Here is a 13,668-nt window from a genome sequence, read left to right on the forward strand (position 1 = left end):
ACCTCCGCGGCATTGCACGACATGGGTGCAATACACTCATACACATAAAATAAAAATAATAAATAGGGGCTAGAGAGATGGCTCTTGCAGAAGACCCAGGTTTGAATCTCAGCACCCACATCGCAGCTAACAACTGTCCATAACTCCAGTTCTACGGGGTCCGACAGCCTCTTCTGTCCTCCTCGGGCACTGCAAAACATGGGTGCACTTCCATACATTCAGGTATAACACTCATACACATAAAATAAAATTAGTAAAAATAAAAATTAGTATTTTTTAAAAAAGAAACCAGTAGAAGGGCTAGAGAGATAGCTCAGTAGTTAAGAGGACTGGGGGGGGACCCGGATTCAATTCCCAGCACCCACATGGTGGCTAACAACTGTCTGGCACTCCAGTTCCAGAGGAATCCAATGCCCACTTCTGGTCTCCTTGGGCACTGCACAACATGAGTGCACTTAAACATATGCAGGCATTACACTCATATACATAAAATAAAAATAAATAAAAGAAACCAGTAGAAAATAAAAAGAATTCTATTTCAACATTGGCAGCCCAAAGTTTAAAGTGGCCAATACTAGAATCAGAACACCACCATACACACCTTCAAACTTGCTTCTTCTTTTCATATACCCAACAGCCTCATTGCCTGCTCAGCACCTTGGACAGCGACCCTCTTGCGCCTATCTCTTATTTCTCAAAGTCCTTCTGAGGATTTGTTCAATCACCGTTGGCCATATACTATCCTTTGACTAGTTGATTCTACTTCTTCCTTTTCCTATAGCTGTTTCAATTCAGACCTATAACCTCATCTGTATGGACTCACCTAGCTGACAATTCTCATGATTTCCAAAGCTATCTGCAAATATCAACTCAAGTCATGTCACTTTTAATCTAAAACAGAAGCTGTTGGAGGGCTCAGCTGGTAAATGTTTTGTTTTTGTGGCAGAGCATGAGAGCCTGAATTCAGATCCCTATCACCCACACAAAGAGCTCTGTGTAGCAGTGCACATGTGTAGCTCCAGCACTGGGGAGGAGATAGGAGGATCCCTGGAACTTAATGGACAGCCAGTCTAGTCAAATTGGTTCAATGAAGAGACCCAAAAAATAAGATGAAAAACAACAAGGAAGACACCGGATATTGACCTCTGGCCTCCACATGTGTGTGCACACACCCACATGTGCATGTATATACACACGAACACATATACACACTGCACACACAAAACAAGTGAAATAACTTCTGAAGAATATCTACCTCCTTCTTTTGAGATGGGCTTTCATGTATCCAACGCTGACCTCGACCATGAATTTCTGATCCTCCTGCCTCTACCTCCTGAATGCTTGGATTATAGATGTGTACCACCACTCCCAGTTTATACAGTGGTTGCAATCAAACCCAGGGCTTGATGCCTACTAGGTAGGCACTCTACCAACTGAGAGCCCCAGCCCAAAGCTGGCTATCTTTTCTCAGAGGTGAAGTCCACTGGCTGTGCCTGCCTTTAAGGCTGGCTCAATCTCAGTGAGACTCAGCTTTGTCAGCTCCAGCTTTTGTCTCCGTTTCTCTCCCACATGCATGGTCAGTGAGTACCATGGGAGCTCCTCTGCTCCACTGTGAAGCACTGGCTCTTATCATATTCTCAAGTCTAGACTCATGGTGCCCTCTCCTCCTGGGACCCCCTTCTCTAACTGGCTAAATTCTATAGACCCAGATCAAATAGCACATTTACCATGAAGCTCTTCCTTGACACCCTCCCCCAGCTCAAGTTCCATCGTAGTACAAGTCAAGGCAGCAGGTTCCACAAGCTAGGATCATGGACATGCACATCCATTGGATTCCTTCTTATACATGCTACAGGCAGAAGCAGGGCAGCTGATGATCCTGAGTGGATATCTGTCTGTTGTTAGAGGAATCATACTGAATCATGGATAAATTGATTTCATGTAACCAAAGCAATTTTTGACACTTATCACCATGCTACTGGATCAATTGGTTAACTAAGTGAATCTAAGAACCACTTGTAAAGCAGGTGCTTTCTGGACTCCGAAGTCACTTATTGGAGGATCAGAACTCTATGTCTTATCTACTTGAGCTCTGAGGTTCGGAGCTCGCCTGCTTTATTCTATCTCATCTACCCAGTGCAAAATGTCAAGCACAGGCCTGTAGGTGCTTGTAGTCTAATGGAATAGTGACTGATCCTACTGTTTATTCACTATTTGTTTCTGGTCAATCACCATGCTCATAACAAAGCTCCCAAGAGGTGGGATTGCCTCAGTGCTGGGGTGAGGAAGCTAAGACTCAAATTAATCAAATCATTAGCCCAAGACCAGTAAAGGCTGTACAAATTGCTGCGTGTAGACTATATAGTCAGATCTCCTATATCCTTTCCTTTATGTGGTCCCCTCCCACATTAACTCAGAATTTGGCCAGAGAGACATTAGCAAGCTTCATTCAGGCAGAAGCTCAATAAGCAGCTGTACTGTGGGACTTGCCTTCTTGGAACACATTCTTGTGGAGTCTTGGAATCTAGATGCCAGACCCCTGCGGTCTAGAATGCATTGAGGCTGCCTGGAAGGAGACCCTGAAAGCTGAGAGGCCACTTTGATGTGGCCGGGTAAGCAATTCTAAGTGAGACCAACAGATCCCATAGCCACAGTCATAGGCAACCCACAGACAATGAGAAATCATATGGCTGTTTGCCAGGTGTAGTGGTGCACACCTGAAACCTAGTTACTGAGGAGAGAGAAGACTGCAAGTGTGAGGCCAGACTAGGCAAATTAACAAGACCCTGTCTCTCAAATTAATGTGAAAAAGAGTTGGAGATATCAGCTCAGTGGTAAAGTGCTTGCCCAGTATGTACAAGACCCTGGGTTCAACCCCCATTATCATAAACAAACAAACGTCATATGCAGGGGGGGAATAGAGCATTTGCCTAGCATATGCAAGATTCTAAATTCAATTGCTAGCACAGAAATAAATCAATAATTTCAATTTTTAATAACTTAAAAGTTTCTAAATTCTTGGATATTTGTTATACACCAATGAATCCTTGAAACTCTGACAAGCCAGGATTTGAGCACATCACTTCCTAACTGCCCTCATATCCTATGCTCTTAGCCTATGTACTATGTTCCTTCTGGTTGAGAGTAGAATGTTCACACCAACCCTCAAATGTTCACAGGATGACTGGCCCACAGGGCAAGCAAGTAAATATTTGACGAGTGCATGAATCTTTATCAGAGAGGTAGGAAGCTCTTGGGAACATGGAGGCAAGGCAGTCATTACATTTTGACAACCATTATCACCTCCCTATTACAAATACCTTCTTCCCAAAAGCTAGGCACTCCTAAGTGTGGGGTATCTGTATTATAGATCTCTGTCCCCTATCTCAGGTAAATTCAGATGAGGCAGAGTCTGATTTTTGGTGATCTCCCCATCTGGCCACAACTCCTTGCCTGCCTACCATAGCATCTTCTCTCCCTCCCACTTGGCCTTCCCAGGCCAAGAGCACTTCCTTCCTCCTTCCATATAAAACCCACATGCAGGAAAGAAAGAGAAGGTGGAAATGACACAAACAGGGGAGGAAGGTTTGGATGTTGTTAGATGGAATTAGTCGCCAAAGAAATGAAGCCCTAAACTGGGTGTATTCAGGAGGCCTCTGCCAGCAGGTGGAGGTATTCTAAGAATGAGGAGGCGGCTGGAGGTGTCGGCATTACACCCCCATTATGCCCCTGTGAGTGGAGAATAAAGGAATGCTCCTGTCTGTCTAAATCCCTCTGACCCTCCAGGAAGGCTGGTCTCATCTCTGCAGCGGTGGCCCCAATGTGGTACTTACAGAATAGTCATCCATCCTCGGAAAGACCTACAAGCGTCAACGCAGCCCCTGCTTCCTGATCGCCCCAACATTGTCTTTCTGTTCTAAGCACCCCCTCTCCTGGTCCTGCAAATATGCACACGCCTGCCAAGGTCACAGAGAGAGAGAGAGAGAGAGAGAGAGAGAGAGAGAGAGAGAGAGTCCAGCACCTGGATCCCACAACTGGAAAACCAGCAGAACCCCTCGATACAGGCTTAACCTAGGGGAGGGCGCAAGCCCCACTTGGTTCTCTAGGCGGACTGTGGACAGTGCACACAGGTACTGAGTCACACACACATATGCAAGACATGCAGTGGGGCCCACACCTCCAGAGACACTGTAGGCAGTCACTCGCGCAGGCACTGGGGTGTGGGAAGGCAGAAACATGCGTGCACACATATGCACACCTCCAGATAACCACACGTGCACACCAGCACATACACATACCGACACCTGCACAGGTGCCCAGCCAGGCCTCTGCACTAAGACCCTCCCCTACCCCATCTCGAATGAAGATGGAGAGGTGGAGAAGGATGGGATTTGAGGGCATTCCCCTCCTTCCTCCCTCAGGGCTCCCAGGTCAAGAGCCCCAGTGGGTTTCTTCAGGAGTCCGCCCCCGCCCCACAACCCGGCTCCAGGAGCTACGGGAGGGAGGGAGGGGGGAGGGGGGAGGAGGGAGGAGGAGGGAGGGAGGAGGAGGAAGAGGAGGACGAGGAGGACGAAGTGGAGGAAGAAAGAATGCTCTGTTTTTTACCACCTATAGGTGACATTTTATTGAATGAAGCAATAAAATGGGTAAATAAATGGGGGAGGGGAAGACTGTTCTCAAACCGGTTCTGGTTTTAATTCCTTAAATTAACCCCTTGCCCGCCTGGGGCCTGGCCTGCCAAGCATCCCTCCCAGTTTTGGCGGCCTCGTGGGCCTCCGGAGGGCAGTATGGAGAAAGGAGAGGCGGCGGCGGCGTCTGGGGTCCTCCCTGCTTCGCCTCTCCAGGAGCAGTCCTGCAGCGCGCCCAGACTCGCCCTTACCTTTTCCAGCCCGCAGCGAGGCCAGTCACCGCGGCCCTGAGCTAGAGGTGCAGAGGCACAGCCCCCGCGTACCGGGTCTAGACGCAGGGCCGCCTCTGGGCCTCGGATCTCTGTCCCCACTGCAGCCCCGGTGGCTGGAGCCGCCAGCGCCCCCGCCTCCCTATCGGGGCGGGGGCGGCCGAGTCCCCCAGCCAGGCGCAGCGAGAGGGGCTAGCGATGCTATAGTGGGTGGGGGACGGATGGAGGAGGAGGGGAAGGAGGAGGGGGCGCGCGGCCCGTGCGAAGCCAAGCGACCCGGAGGGAGGTGGCGAGGAGGTGGGGCGGAGCCGGCCCCTCCTCCGGGGCGGGCTCTCCAGCGAGCTGGGGAGCAGTAGATGCAGCCAGAAGCGACTGCGCCTGGACCCCACGTTTCCTGCAGAAGCTTGTGGCTCCGGTGGGGGAGGGGCTGGCACCGCCCCGGGAGAGGGGGTTGCATGGACCGCTCCCTCCAGGGTTCCAGTCATCCCCACCCCAGGCACCACGCATGCAATCTCTGTCCACTCTAACCCACTCCACTCCTCTGGCTTGGGCCTGCACCCACTGGAGAGCGGATCTTGAGATGGGCGGGTTGTAGATACAGGCGCTACTCCTACCACACACGCCACAGTTCTACAGCGGCCGGTCGGGCACTGCACTCGGCGACCTGAGGTCAGACACATGGTCTTCCATAAGACCTCCTGGGACATCTGACCCTCCTTGGCTACAGCTGGGCTACAAACTGTGTTGGTCTTCTGGGACCCAATATTGCACTTAGGGGTGTCGCCTAAGGGCACATCCTGGCTCTCAAATTCTTTCCAGGAACTACAAATAGGAAAGAGGCAGGAAACACGCTCTAGTTTGCTCTCATCCAAACCCACCTCTTCAGAGTCTAGTCCCCGGCTTCTAGGTCTGGAGCAATTAGATGGCCCTGGGCCCTGCCTTCAAGCCTACCCAACTTCTGAGGCAGGCTCAATCGTCCTAGGCTTTAAGTCCACAGGGCAGATAGGGGCTGAAAAAAAAAAAGGTGGTGGGGTGAGAGGGTCCAAGAACAGGGCTGAGCTAGCTTTGGATGATGAAGGGAAATAGTACTTCCCTGAGACTAGGGCCCTTAGCAAAGCCGAGATTCAACTTAGCTCCAGGACTGTAGAAAATCAGAGGTCGTGGGGGGTTCCACTGACCCCACCCCACTGCTGTGAGGCCGAGGCGTTACTGCTCCCAGGAGTCTGTAGCATGTCAGGCAGCTTTGGAATATGGGGGAATTTAACAAGAACTGAGCCTGGACAGTGGCCCAACAGGTCAACTTCCCCTTCTTTTCCTTCCTGTAGCTCCCAGACTTCTTTCTTCCTCTAGGAAGTCTTCCTAGATTGAGAGAAAGGGAAATCATCTCTAAGACTTAACAGTTCCTGTCAATCAAGTAGTGCCTGAAGTCATGCATGAGACAGGGTCTCTCCCCTGTAGCCCCAGCTGGCTTGGAACTTGCTATGTAGACCAGGCTAGGCTCAAAGTCAGAGATCCACCTGCCTCTGCCTCCTGAATGCTAAGATTAAAGGCATGTGCCACCACCCTGGACATGATGCTAATTATAATTATTATTTTATTTGTATGAGTGTATTGGCTGCATGTATGTGAGTGCACCCGTGTCATGCAGTGCTGCGGAGGTCAGAAGAGGGATTCAGATTCTCCTGGAACTGGAGTTAAGGATAGTTTGTAGCCACCATGTGGGTGCTGAGACTCGAACCCTGGTCCTCTGCAAGAGCAGTCAGTGCCCTTAACTGCTGAACCATCTCTCCAACCCCATGCTAATTATTTTTATGCACATCATTTAATCTTCCTAATAGAGTTATCAAGCAGAGATTATTATTCCCCCTGTGATTCATCTTCATTGTCAACTTGACTGGATTTTATGTGGGTGTGTCTTTTTAAAATAGTTTATTTTTGTTTTATGTATATGAATTTTTGCCTGCATGTATGTAAGTGCACCTAAGTGTGCAATGCCCACAGAGGCCGGATCCTCTACAACTGGAGTTGGGGGCTGTTAGCTGTCATATGGGTGATGGGAACTGAACCTTGATCCTCTGCAAGAGCAGCCTCTGTTCTTAACTGCTGAGCCATCTCTCCAGCTCCCCTGTGGAATTTAGAGAGCGGTTTCATTGAGAAAGGAAGACCCACCCCAAATGTGGGCAGCACCATCCCAAGCACTGAAATCCAAAACTGAATAAAAAAGAGGAAGCGAACTGAGCACCAGTATTCATTGCACTCTGCTCTCTGCTTCCTGACGGGCAACACAAGGTGACTGGCTGCTTCAGGTTCTTGCTGCCATGCCTTCCTCCCATGCTGGGCTGTATTCCATCAAACAGTGAGCTGATTCTTCCTTCCCTAAATTTCTTGGGTCAAGCATTTTGTCACATCAATAAGAAAAATAATATGCCCGCTTTTGTAGGTGAAGCCAAAGTTCAGAGTTCAACAAATGGCAGAATCAAGATTTGAACACAAGGTACATCCTATGCCCAACCACAGCACTCTCCACTATCTCTATAACACCCATGAACCTGCTCCTGTCAAAATGCAGGCTTGCAGCTGGGCGTGGTGGCACTTGCCTTTAATCCCAGCACTCAGGAGGCAGAGGCAGGTGGATCTCTGTGAGTTCAAGGCCAGCCTGGTCTACATAGAGAGTTCCAGAACAGCTGGAGCTACAGGGAGACCCTGTCTCAAAAAGACCAAAAAAAAAAAAAAAAAAGCAGGCTTGCTAAATTCACCTGTTTTTGCAGATAGCCAAAAGTCTTTCCATATTACCTTGGTTCCTTTGTTGTGATATCACCCTTACTCTGTGCTTCCTGTGAATGTGTGCAAGCAATTTAGAGCATAGGGCATGCTGTATATGTGTGTGTTTGTTTTGTGCATGTGTGTGCAGGGTATTCAGATGTATACCAGTAGATATGGTGTTCATAGGTACATGTGTATGCATGCATGTGCATGAAAGTTCAGTTGTGCGCCTATGAATATGCGGGTGTTCATAGGCATGTGTATATCTGGGAGTGCATACATCCATGGTTATATATGCATATGGACGTACATGTGCATATATGAAGTGTGCTGCACTTGTGCATGTAAGTACACACATGTTCCTGTTTGTGTATGTGTTCACACATATATGTATTGCATAAGAATTGCGCATATGCCAGGCATGGTGGCACACACCTTTAATCCCAGCACTTGGGAGGCAGAGGCAGGTGGATCTTTGTGAGTTCAAGGCCAGCCTGGTCTACATAGTGAGTTCCAGGACAGCTGGAGCTACAAGGAGACCCTGTTTCAAAAAGACCAAAAAAAAAAAAAGAATTGCGCATGTATGATCATGCTACATTTCACAGACAACAGTTCCTGCTTGGTTGTTATGGGAACCACAGTTCTAAAAATGTGAATCCCACTCCATGTGGGCTAGGAAAACCAAAAGAGAAAGCTCTCAGTGACAAATACATCTAGGGGTCCTAGAACTAAGGCAGGGAATCATACATTAAGAATCTGGCAAGGGACTAGAGAGATGGCTCAGCAGTTAAGAGCACTGACTGCTCTTGCAAAAGACTCAAGTTCAATTTCCAGCACCCACATGGTGGCTAACAACCATCTGTAACTCCAGTTCCAGGGGATCTGACGCTCTCTTCTGACCTCCATGGGCAATGCATGACATGGGTGCAATGTAAACACATCAGGCAATACATTCATACACATAAAAGTAACAAATTTTTAAAAATATTTTATTATTTTTATATATTTTTTAATGTGCATGACTGTATTGCCTGCACGCATGTGAGTGCACCCGTATCATGCAAGCCACAGAGGTCAGAAGAAGGCTTCGGATTCCCCTGGAACTGGAGTTAAGGATGGTTCATAGCTGCCATGTGGGTGCTGGGAATCGAACCCCGGCAGCTTCCTTCTTTCCTCCTCTTCCTCATTCTCCTTTGTGAACTTAACAAAATGATAAAGTCCTTAAGCATACTGAACATAGACTTGGTGAGATGGAGGTCATAAGTGTGGATCAAACAAAGTTTCTGCCTTTGAAGGAGCTCAAAGGTGGGAATATGTGGGTAGTAGACTGAGAATGGAGAGGACAAAGACCAAAGGGAGAGATGATGGAGGTGGCTGCAAGATGAATTTAGATCAGACAAGGAAGGCTTCAACTGCACAGGTACATATGGGTTTTTTCAATTTAGATTGATTTTATTTATATTTATGTATATGTGTATGTGTGCACTTGTATATGTATGGATGTGTGTATGAGCACATACATGCAGGGCTCTTGGAAGATAACAGAGAACATCAGATCCCCTGGAGATGGAGTTGCTGGCAGCTGTGAGTCACCCCAGGATGGTTCTTGTTTTGCAGCTATTTACTCTGAAATTAAACTTTTCATCTTGGCTGAAAGCTGGATAAAGAACAGAATGTTTTGCCTAGATGTATGTAAGTGCACCCATGTCACATAATGCCTGCAGAGGCCAGAAGAGGGCATTAGATCCCCTGAAACTACAATGTGTGGAGTTACAGACATTGTTAGCCTTCAGGTAGGTGCTGGAACAGAACCCAGGTCATCTGTAAGAAGAGCAAGTGCTTCTTGAGCCTTCTGTTGAGCCATCTCTCCTCCCTGGCAACAGGATCTTTGGGGAGGTGATGAAACATTCCATCCTGTAGGTAAGCTCATTAAGCTCAGGAAGTAAACAACTCAGTAGCTTCAGGAAGTCCCTGAAATTGACCAAGTTCACTAAGCTACTCCCTCCCCAGACATATATAACTGGCCTGCTCTGAGACAATGATCAGACAAGACAAATTGCTTAGAAGAGGCTTAAGCTAGCTGAGCTGCCTGGAATAGATCTCTAACCAGCAAGGCAGCCCTTTTGGTGAGCTATCACCCATGCTGGGGTGGGTTTTTGGTGTCTGTGAGTCATATCTGCTACTGTAACTAACCCCTCACCCATACTCTTATAAGTAAACCAGATAAAACTCAGAGGTTCACCAAGTTGGACTTTGGTGATATCCTTACTTTGGTCTAATCTGGAGTGAGATGTTTATTTCTAGGAACTGAATTACAGTTCTCTGCATTAGCAACAAGCACTCTTAATCACTGAGATTTCTTTAGCGCCCATATATGTTTTCTAATTTAGTGTATGTGTGGGAGTTAGAGGCCCATGTGTGGAAGTCAGAAGGCAACTTTCTGGAGTTGGTTCTCTCCCCTCCTGTTGAGGTGGGGGACTCTGGTTACTGCTGCTGCCTTGCTTATTCCAGGCTAGCTGGCCAGTGGACTTCTAGGTGATCATCCTGATCTTCCTGTCTTGGCCTCCCATCTTGTAGCTTTTTAAATGGGTTCTAGGCATTGAACTCATGTCATCAGGCTTGCATGGCTAGTGTTTTGTTGTTGTTGTTGTTTTACCAGCTGAGACACTTTCCCAGTCCAAGTTTATGTATTTTTTATAAGGCTATAAAGTTGATCAATTTGAGATAAATCATTATTGTGCCATGAATAGTGAACGTCCATCATTAGTGCTGTGTACTATGGCATGGAAGGAGAAAAAGTCAGAGAGACAAGAGGAAGCAGTTTGGTTGGTAGTTCAAACTGATTTTATTTGGCTTGTATCAAACAGGGAACAGGGTTTGGGGTAAAAGGAAAGAACAAAGCAAATGTTCTAGGCTGCTCTGTCAAACTCTCCCGTATCCCACCTGATCAAGATTCTTAGCTGGGGCTGGATAGATGATTCAGTGGTTACTAAAGATGCACTGGTTATTCTTGTAGAGGACCTAGGTTCAATTCTTAGTATCCACATGGGGCTAACAAGTGCCTGTAACTCCAATGCCAGGGGATCCGATCCCCCTTCAGATCTTCACAGTCATTGCATGCACATGGTACACTTACATATATGCACACAAAACACTCATACACAAAAATAAATTTATAAGTACTGGCTGCTCTTGCAGAGGATGGGGTTTGGGGTCTCAATATACAGATGAGGCTGGCGTAGATCTCAGAAATCTGCCTGCCTTTGCCTTTGCCAAGTACTGGGATTAAAGGTATGCACTAGCATGCTCAGCTATATACAGGTTATATTTGAAATGATGGTGGGACACTCACACAGAGGTCACAAGTCACCATGAAGCAGGCCAACTTAGAAGGCATTTATGTAGGGATGATAGGCAAAAGACTGGAAATGAATGTGGTCTCTAAAGACAAGAAAGCAAAGAATATGGTCTGGACTGCTGGGGGATATAGCTCAATGGTAGAGTGCTTGGCCAGCATGCATGAGGTCCTAGATTACAGTCCCCAGTAGTGGTTAAAAAAAGAGAAAGCGGGCTGGAGAGATGGCTCAGCAATTAAGAGCACTGGGAGCTCTTGCAGAGGACCTGGGTTTAGTTCCCAGCACCCACATGGCAGCTAACAACCATCCATAATGCCAGTTTCAGGGGATCCAACACAGTCTTCTATCCTTATGGACACTGCACAACATGGGTAGACAACATATAGGCATACAGTACACTCATACACATAAAAAATAAAATAAAATTTTTTGTCTTTTTGAGACAGGGTCTCCCTGTATCCCCAGCTGACCTGGAACTCATTATATAGACCAGGCTGGACTTGAAGTCACAGAGATCCTCCTGCCTCTGCTTCCAGAGTGCTGGGATTAAAGGCATATAGCACCATGCCTCACTTAAAAATATTTTTAAAAAAGAGAAAGAAAAGAATGGATCTAGGGAAATGCCCAAATCTTGAGAACTTGAAGAGGAATAAAGGGTGAAGAAAATGAGAAAATGAACTTGAAGTTAGTGGACCTGTTTATCTCTTTCTTTCCGCAGTAAACACTTTGATTATAAAACATCTTCCTGGGCCAGGTGTGGGGTGCCAGCCTTTAATCCCAGCACTTAGGAGGCAGAGGCAGATGAATCTCTGTGAGTTTCAAACCACATAAGGAGTTCCAGGCCAGGGCTACACAGTGAGACCCTATCTCAAAACAAAAGAAAAAATTACATAATTCTGCCAGGTGTGGTGGCTCCTACCTGTAGCACTAGCTACAGAAACTAAAACAAGAGCATCGCCATAAATTTGAGGCCAGAATTGGCTACAGTGTGTGAAACCGTCTCAAAACACTTAATAGGCGCTGGCAAGAATTAAGAATATGTGCTGCGTGCTCTCAGAGAGGATGAGTTCGAGTCCTAGCATCCATGTCAGGCACTTAAAACTCTAGCTACAGAAGGATCTGATACCTCTGGCCTCTTTGGGCACTGGCAGTATAGGTGCACGCACGCGCACACGCATGCACGCACACACACACACACACACACACACACACACACACAGACACAATTAAAAAATAAAAATAAATCTTAACAAAAACCCAAACCACGGTCAGGTGTGGTGGAGCACACCTTTAAGCTTAGCCACCTACATAGTGAGTGCCAGGCCCACTGGGGCTATAGGGATACCCTGTCTCAAAACAAACAAACAAACAAACAAACAAAAACAATAAAAAGCAAAAGCCAAAATAAAATGAGCTGATAGCCCCTGGTGGTTTTTGAGTTCTGGATTTGGGTTTTTCTGACAGTTTGATTTAAATTTTCTCTATCTCTGGCTTAATATTTTCTTCCCTCAAGGTCTCTAGGGAAGCTCCACTAAATGGGACATACAAGGAACTTGTTGGCTCAAAGTCCTAGAATCAGGCTGGTCTGTACAAAGTCATTTCTTTGGAGTTTCCTTTTCTTATTTTGCTGGGCTTCATAGTGAGGTGTATGGACAAGCTGGGGAAGGACAGAGCTGATAGCACTTGATGGAACCCAGCAGAAGGGTGCAGTGTGGTGTTCAGAGACCAGCCACCCAACTGTCCTTTGTTTAGGTGATGTGGTGCTATTGGTGCTACTTAAAATATGAGCCTTCATGCTTTCTGCATGGAAAATGAAGTCAGACAATCTCTGCCTATAAACGAAAGGTACAGTCAGTTAAGTAGTAAGATGGAGGGTCACCTTTTATCTTAGGTCTCTAGAATCCCCCACTAATCTCACTGCCTGGCAATCCATCAAGAGTCTTTCCAAAGGGTTAAACATTGCCCTCTGCAGGTCACTCTTCTAAAATGTTAATTTTCTTAGAAGTAGCATCAAATTACTTGTCTGAAATTAGTTTATTAGACACAAGTCCTCAGCCTTGAGAGGGTACTTAATACCTGGAGAGAAGAAAAAATGGAAATCTGACTGGATCATTTTGTGTCTCGTCAGATGTGGGGTGGAAGGCAAGCACAGCTGCAGTGAAGGGAGAAGAAACCAGAGATATAGAAGCCAAGTTGTTCAGGCATCATAGAGCAGCTCCAGGCTGGGGAGATGGATCAGTTGGTAAAATGCCTGCTTTGAAAGCATGAAGACCTAAATTCCATTCCCAGAACCCCCCTTCCCCCCCAAAGCTGGGCAGTTTGTAATCCCTGGGCTAGGGAATCTGAGACATCAGGCTCCCTGGGGCTCACTGGCAGGCCAGCCAGCCTCTGAATCAGGTCAGTGAGAGTACCCTGTCTCAAAAAACAAAACAGAAGGCCAGTTGTGGTGGCATACACCTTTAATTCCAGCACTCACGAGGCAGAGGCAGGTGGTTATTTGTGAGCTGGAGGTCAGCCTGGTCTACATACACAAAACCACCAACCAACAAAAAAGAGTGTTTCTCCCTTAGAGTCCTCCCTTTTGTTCTTTCTTACTTTTCCTAAATAAATCTATGTTCCCTCTGCAGAACAAAAACCACCAACCAGATAGAT

The 13,668-nt window shown here is 46.9% G+C and overlaps 1 protein-coding gene across 4 annotated transcripts in view; it reads right to left on the bottom strand.

The window, feature by feature from the left end:
* The window catches only part of Fbxo41 (F-box protein 41), a 33,557-nt gene extending 27,702 nt beyond the window's left edge, over positions 1 to 5,855 (bottom strand). For 2 of the 4 annotated variants that reach the window (XR_003848021.1, XM_008824727.2), the window contains exon 1: positions 4,880 to 5,184. The gene's annotated coding sequence lies outside the window, so the exon portion shown is untranslated. Of the gene's footprint in view, positions 1 to 1,727; positions 1,798 to 4,879; positions 5,185 to 5,775 lie in introns of those variants that run through there. The other 2 variants (XM_029559415.1, XM_008824726.2) reach the window with 2 other exon arrangements.
* Between the last annotated feature and the right edge of the window lie 7,813 nt (positions 5,856 to 13,668).

Source organism: Nannospalax galili, unplaced genomic scaffold (genome assembly GCF_000622305.1).
Source record: "Nannospalax galili isolate Female #2095 unplaced genomic scaffold, S.galili_v1.0 scaffold389, whole genome shotgun sequence".
NCBI classification, from domain to species: domain Eukaryota; kingdom Metazoa; phylum Chordata; class Mammalia; order Rodentia; family Spalacidae; genus Nannospalax; species Nannospalax galili.